Source organism: Furipterus horrens, unplaced genomic scaffold, assembly GCF_987537825.1.
Source record: "Furipterus horrens unplaced genomic scaffold, mFurHor1.1.pri manual_scaffold_7, whole genome shotgun sequence".
In the NCBI taxonomy this organism is placed as follows: Eukaryota; Metazoa; Chordata; class Mammalia; order Chiroptera; family Furipteridae; genus Furipterus; species Furipterus horrens.
In genome coordinates, this window is record NW_028327177.1 from 67,463,702 (window position 1) to 67,471,739 (window position 8,038).

Genomic DNA, 8,038 nt, shown 5'->3' on the forward strand with positions numbered 1-8,038 from the left:
TTGCAGCAAATTTATCATAGATCAATACATGTGCTATTTGTTTAGGAAACACACCAGTTAAGAAAAATACAATGTTAACAGTTCCTCCAGAATACGATTCAGAATGAATAATACAGTCTGTTTAAAGTAACACTAGTTAGGCAGGTAACAGCTATTCTGTAAAATTAGTAGATAACTTTATTTTATTTTTAAAAAGACACATTTACTCAGTGTCATGATCAGACTTACATTTAGCAATCAACAGCATGCAGACAAAAGGAAAAACAAAAACCTACATTAAAAACACTTTGTTGGAATGCTTTACACTTTCCACAGAACAGAAACTAAAATAACCCATTTTACAATTAGTCACAAATACAGTTCTTGAGTATTTTGCCCATTCACATGAGTATTGTCTAAAACATGCCTTTGTAGCAGCTAGGCCTTGCTGCCACTGTTCTTGGCTGAATTTATAAATATCTTGTAACCTGTAGCTTCCTTGTCATTTCCCTGACTCTCGTCTCTGGCTAAGATTTGTTTCCTGGCAATAATTAAAAACTTTGGTCACTGTCATAGCTACTGTTGCTGCTGGAACCACCATAGCCACCTTGGTTTCATGGTTTGGCAAAGTATTGGCCTCCACCACCATAGGGGTCACAGCTTCTGCCTCTAAAGTCTCTTCCTTTCATGGGTCCAAAATTTAAAGATTGATTGTTATAGTTGCCAAAATCATTGTAGCTTCTACCACCTCCAAAATTGCTTCTAGTCCCACTGCCAAAGCCACCTCTACCTCCTCCATTGTAACAGATATCATAGCTGCCATTTTCACCATAACCCCTGCCCTGGTTTCCATAACCTTGTCCACCACTTCCATAGACTCTTCTTCCTCCAGAGTAACCAAGGCCACCTCCTCCATAACCACCATTACCAAATCCATTATATCCCCACTGACACTATATCCACCACCACCATGGCTACCACCAAAGCCACCTTGACCTCTGAAGTTTCTTCCATGACCAAAGTTGTCATTCCCACCAAAACCACCTCCATGACTATCTCTGAAGTTTCCAGAACCATTTTGACATCTTTGGCTGAATAAAGCACTAGACATCTCTTGCTTAGATAGGGCTTTTCTTACTTCACAGTTGTGGGCATTTAAACTATAGTATTTCTGAATGACTATCTTGTCTACAGAGTCATGGTCATCAAAGGTTACAAAAATGAAGCCTCTCTTTTTGTCATTACCTCAGTCAATCATGATTTCAATCACTTCAGTTTTTCCATACTGTTCAAAATAATCTCTTAGGTGGTGTTCTTCAGTGTTTTCTTTTATACCACTGACAGAAGTCATTTTCATAATTAAATATGTACCAGGTCTTTTCTTGAGACAGCTCTCTTTGGTTCCACAATTCTTCCATCCACCTTGTGTGGCCTTGCATTCATGGCTGCATCCACTTCCTCCATAGTGGCATATGTGACAAATCCAAAGTCTCTGGATCATTTGGTGTTTGGATCTCTCATCACCACTCAGTTTGTGCATATTCCCCATTGTTGAAAATGGCTCCTCAGACTCTCATCTGTTGTTTCAAAGCTCAAACCTCTGATAAAGAGCTTCCATAGCTGTACCTACTCTTTGAGAAACTGACTTAGGCATGACAACTGCAGGACAGGAGACTTCAATGATGCTTACTCAGCAGTGTCCACTGGCAGAAAGCAATTATTTTAAATATTTGGTTCTCCTTATGTCCACTGGAAACCACTGAATGCTTAAAACAGAGAACATGACCAGATTTGTAATTTCAAAAATTAGTCTGCATGCTCCAGGACAAAAAGTTTGAAGGGAAGCATATCTCAATGCAGGAAGATGGACAAGAGGATACTGGATCAAAATACTGATGTCACTTTTAGATTAAGTCAGAAAAAAGATTAAAAAGTGAACAAGTAGGAGATAAAATTATCAAAGATTGAAATGGTGAGTATAGAAGGTATGAAGGCTAACTTGTTACTCTCAGCCTCCCATGATCTGATGAATAGAAGTGACATATAAATTTTTCTGGGGTCTTATTGATAGCAAGTTGGTGTTTAATCATCTTAAAAACAAAATAAAGGGACCAAAAAATAGGATCCAGTGGGCATAGTCCTTGAAATTTTTTTTCCTCTAACATAAGATAAAGTAAATGATTAGGATTATTAGTTGAAAGAGATGGAGCTACATGGCACAAATCAGTCTCTTGATTCTGAAATTCCTGGAGTATGTGATGAAAACAAAAACTTAGTTTAAAGCAAAGTAATGATGTTTTCAGAAAAAACACGGGTATTAATTACTGAAAAGAGGTTACGTACACTGATAGAAAAATTGAAATTATAGGGAAGCACCTAACTATGAAATTGCAACTCTACAAGGCACTTTGTAAAACTTTGGAAGGGAAGAGAATGGAGCTCCAGGTCAGGATCGTGAAATCTCAGTCTGTTGTGGAAGCAATGACTTGGTAAATATTTGCCCATGTGGAGGAGCCTATAGTTTAGGAGCAGATGAAAAGAAGAATGAAATAAGAGCTCAGTTGATTCTTAGTAGTTACTTTGAGGTTACAAAGCCCAATTTCTAAATGTCTTACTTGGCTCGGCTGTGCTGGTGATGAAACAAAACTCTAAAACCCACACATTCTGCCTCTCAGATGGCTATATTAACCTCAAAATTGACGCTGTTGTTTTTATTGGTGTAAAAAAAAGGAATTATGAACAAAAAAATAATCTTCACCAATTCAGGAAGATTTTCATGCCCAATACAGTTCCTTAAATAATGCATTTTACATAAAATATCCTGCTATGTATAAATTTTATACACACGTTTAAAACATTTTGCCAGAGGAGATAATCTTTGTTACATTTAGCTTGGATATTAATAAGAATCTTTGCAATGTTGTTGAACATTTACTAGATTGAAATTGAGGTTATCCAACAACTGTGGCAATTCCTAATTCTGATTTTGGAAGTGTATGAACGGTATCAGCTGCTGTTGGCTCAGTGTTGTTAATGATTTTCATCTCATTTCTTATTCCTGCAAAAATCACTTCCAAAATGCCCACATGCATATTCTGCAAAATGTGTCCTGATAGACATCAAGTTAAAAGACAACCTATAGTGTACTTACTACATATAAAGTTCCATGCTGGTATGCAATAATAAAAATAGACTTAAAAAAACATAGCTTTCCTAAAAAAAAAAATAAATAAATAAGCATATAATTTGGTTCAAAAGGCATATACACACAAATATTTAAATAATTATATATTTGCTTAATGAATATTCAATAATTATAAAACCATTAATATAGAAAACTAAAAGTTAATAGCTAATTGAGTGCCAAATTATAATATGAATAATCAAATATATGAGTTCAATGAGAAATCAAGCTTTAGGTTCTATGGAGTCATATGAATATCTACAATCAGGAGATTTAATTTACATGTAGATTACTGTTGATTGATATGGGTGTACAACCTTATAAACAGTATTTGTTGCAGCAATATTGAGGCGTTATTCTAAGTGTAGATAGCAATGATGAGCAGTGGGTTATTTATGCACCCATTCAGTATATATTGATTAAGCACCAAGTGTGTGCCAGGAATATTTTTAAGAGTTTTAAGTGATTACTGAAAATTTCAAAACAAATGTAAATACTATTTTTGTTTAATTTTTTAATATATAGTAAGCTATCCCCCAGTTATTGCCCTGATGCTAGACACTTCAGTTCCTCCCTGTATACCACATGTGCCCCTCAAGCTGTTACCCCAGTGAAAGAATTCAGAGGGAATGAGTCTGAGAAAGTCCGTGTGCTTAACAACTGATTATGCTTCTTAATCCCTGCAACATTTCCCCATTTATCCCCCTTCCCCCTTCCAGCTGATAACGCTCCAAATGATCCCTATACCTATGATTCTGTTCCTCTTCTGGTTTCCTTAGTTGGATATTCTTTTTCTTTTCTAGATTCAGTAGTTGATAGTTTTGAGTTTGTTGTTTTTTAGTGTTCATAGTTTTTATCTTCTTTTTCTTAAATAAGTCCCTTTAATATTTCATATAATAATTTCTTGATGATGATGAACTTTATTAGTTTTACCTTGTCTGGAAAGCACTTCATCTTCCCTTCCATTCTAAATAGTAGTTTTTCTGGATAGAGTTATCTTGATCGTAGGTCCTTGCTTTTCATCACATTTAATACTTCTATCCAGTCTCTTCTTGCCTGCAAAGTTTTTTTTGAGAAATCAGCGGATAGTCTTATAGGCACTCCTTTGTAAATAACTCTCTGCTTTCCTCTTGCTGCATTTAAGATTCTCCCTTTAGGGAGGGAAGATGGCAGAGGAGTGAGGGGAGGCTGCGCTTTCAGGCTCCCGAGACCCATCTGCAGTTTGGGCTAATTGCAGACAGAACATCTCAGTGAGCAGCTGGACACTGGCAGGAGTCGAGCCATGGCACTGCTGGGTTAGAGAAAATCCATCAGGGAACAACCTGTTTAATGAGGATAGTGGAGGAAAAGGGGACAAAACGGGATTCCTGACTGGGGCTGCTGCCTGAGCTGCAGCTGGAAGTACACAAAGGCTTTTTGGTGACCACAGGCTTCCCCAGAGAGGAGTCAGGAGGAGAGTGGATCTCTGCCCGCTGGCAGAGACGGGACTTGACCAAGTGGCATTGGCGCTGAAGGACAGAAAACAGCATGCTGCCGGGCAAGTGAGAACATAATTCTCCTTTCTATTTCTCTCTAGTGGACGGCAGAGAGGGGAGGAAAGTTTGGGGGTGGTAGGCCGTTCTTGAGGAGCGCAGGCGCAGAGGTGCGCTCGTCCACTCCCCAACCCTACCCTTGGGTCGCAGGGGCGCGCATAAGGAAGTGCCCTCATTCACTGGCCCCGGTGTGCGGGGCCGTGAGTACAGGTGCCCCTAGGACACTCCCCAACAGACATAAGATCAGTGCCCCAACGGGCACAGGGAGGGCCCACTGGACATGCAGAAGACCGTGCGCAGACACCGCTAGCGAGCTCCAGTGGGCGCCAGGCCTCAGGCTGGAAAGCAGACCACTAGCACAGGCTCTGCTCGTGCCCACCCAGATGGGTGAGGGAAGGCAGGCAGCTGCAGCGCTGGAACAGCGGGTGGCAGCGACTCACAGATGCTCACTTCCACTGAGCACAAGTGTCCGGGGCCCCACCCTAAGAGGGGAGAGACCAACTCCCGGAGCTCGGCTCAGCAGGACTAAGGGCACAGGGCGCAAGCGCGAAAACACCTTGGCCCAGCGACAATAGGTGCTAATCGCAGGGCAAGCTCCCAGGCCGCACTGCAGGTGCAGGGGCGAGCGTGCAAGGACAACTCAGTTGGCTCCAGCGGGCAGCAAGGGAGCGCGCCCTGCTGGCAACTGTGGGTGCACACCATTGCTGCAAAAAACAAGAACCACTGAACGGCCACACTAGACCAGCTGCAGACACAGAAAAAGAAGACGACACACAAAGGCTGAACTGAGTAAAAACATTCCTTTTTTGTTTCTTTCTTTCTTTCTTCTTTGTTCTTTCTTTTCTTTCTTCTTTTTTCTTGTTTTTTTTCTTTCTTTTTTCTTTCTTTTATTTTTCTTTCTTCTTTCTTTCTTCTTTCTCCTCTTTCTTTCTTTCTTTCTTTCTTTCTTCTTTTCTTGATTCCTTTTTCTTGTTTTTTTTCCCTTCCTTAAAAAAGGGAGAGAGGGGGAGAGGAGAGGAGGGTGAGAAAAAAGGAAAACAAAAACAAACTATATCTCTAATGTGTTTCATATAACCTCTCCTTCTCATTCTTTCTGTTTAATCATTGTTTATTTGTTTGTGTGTCTAGTTTAGCCCCCCATCACTCTAAATAATAGAATATAATTACTATATAAACCCAATACAATACAACCCTACTTTCTTACTATAGTATGCATTTTTACATTCTTTTCTTCTATTTTTATTAACATACAATGTAAACATTACCTACTGGCTTACATAGTCTCAACTATTATTAATCTATCACCCCTTCTATCAAAAATCATATTTTTCCTCTCTAAAAACAACTCATCTATTTTTCTTATAGTATAAAAGATCTAATCTCTTTACATTTATATTAATACTGGCTCATTGGTTGACGATAGCGGGATAGAAGGTGGGGGATATTTTTTGAGGGTGTGGGTCTCCTGCCTGGGCTGTGTGTTTATCTTTTTAACAGCATCTCCACAAAAGACTTCAAGACAAAGTGGATACAGTGACTCTCAATCAACTAGCCAGAAGGAAGATCCTACCAAAGGACATCTGAAATATAACCAGACAGCATAAACAAATGACATAAAGGGTAACCCAAGTACATCAGGCTCAGGATATCAAAGAGACTGCACCACTGAAACCCCCAGATCTCCCACAAAGAATCTCACACCACAAAGGAGGGAAGTCAAAGCAGACCACCAACCTCCAAAATAAATAAATAAATAAAAACATGAAGAATCCAACATGGTAAGACGCAAAAATAACCCCTCAATGAAAAGAGGAGGAATTCTCAGAAAGAGAGGTAGATGAAATAGACATAGCCCAAATGTCAGACATAGAATTCAAAACAATGGTGGTAAAGAAGCTCAATATACTTGACATCCTTAAAAACAACCATGACAACGTCCAAGGAAGTTACCAGCAGCTCCAAGAAAATTACAGGGAACTTGCAGAGAACTACACCAGCATAAAAAAAGACATAGAAACTATTAACAAGAACCAGGAAGAATTGAAGAATTCAATCTCTGAACTGAAAAACACAGTAGAATCAGTCAAAAGCAGACTAAAGAAAGCAGAGGATCGAATTAGCGAGTTAGAAAATAATGTAGAGAAAAATTCCCAGACAATACAGCAAAATTTAAAAAGATTGAAAAAACATGAACAAGATGTAAGGGAATTACAGGATAGCATGATAAAAAATAATATCAGGATCATTGGAATTAGAAAGGGAGAAGAAAAGGAGAATGAAATTGAAAAATTGATAGGAGAAATAGTGACATAAAATTTTCTGAACCTGAGGAGAGAAAAAGTTATACAAGTTCAGGAAGCACAGAGAGTTCCAATGAAGAGGAACCCCAAAAACCCACTCCAAAGCACATCATAATTAAAATGGCAACATTCCAAGACAAAGAGAGAATCCTAAAAGCAGCAATAGAAAAACAGCAAATAACATACAAGGGAGCTCCAATAAGGCTATCAACTGATTTCTCAACAGAAACATTACAAGCCAGAATGGAATGTTCAAAAATATTTCAAACAATAAAAAACAAAAGCCTACAACCAAGAATACTCTACCCAGCAAGGCTCTCATTCAAAATAAAAGGTGAAATAAGGAAGACTAAAAGAATACATCTCCACCAAACCAGCATTGCAAGAGATGCTAAAGGGAGTGTTCTAAGAAAAATGAAGAAAAAACAGAGACAGGAGAGGAACACGGTAAAAAGGGAAATGAATAAATTCTCATCAATAATAACCTTAAATGTAAATGGATTAAATGCTCCAATTAAAAGACATAGGGTAATGGAATGGATAAGAAAATAAGACCCACATATTTGTTGCCTACAAGAACACACCTCAAAACAAAAGATTTACATAGACTGAAAGTAAAGGGATATAAAAAAATATTCCAAGCAAACGGACCAGAAAAAAAAGCCGGGGTAGCAGTCCTCATATCAGACAAAACGGATCTCAAAGCATGGGCAATAAAAAGAGACAAAGAAGGACATTTCATAATACTTAAAGGAACAATCCATCAAGAAGATATAACACTGATAAACATATATGCACCCAACATAGGAGCACCCAAATTAATAAAGCAAACACTAGAAGACCACAAGAAGGATATCAACAACAACACACTCCTAGTAGGGGACTTCAACACTCCATTATCAACAATAGACAGATCATCAAAGCAAAGAAACACCGAGGATATACAGACATTAAACAACACACTAAACCACATGGACCTAACTGATATATATAGAACTTTCCACCCCAAAGAAGCAAAATATGCCTTCTTTTCAAATGCACAT

At 38.6% G+C, this 8,038-nt stretch overlaps 1 pseudogene; it reads right to left on the reverse strand.

Moving 5' to 3' along the window:
* Nucleotides 1–530: 530 nt before the first annotated feature.
* On the reverse strand, nt 531–1,443 carry LOC150004600 (heterogeneous nuclear ribonucleoprotein A1-like; annotated as a pseudogene).
* Nucleotides 1,444–8,038: the final 6,595 nt, after the last annotated feature.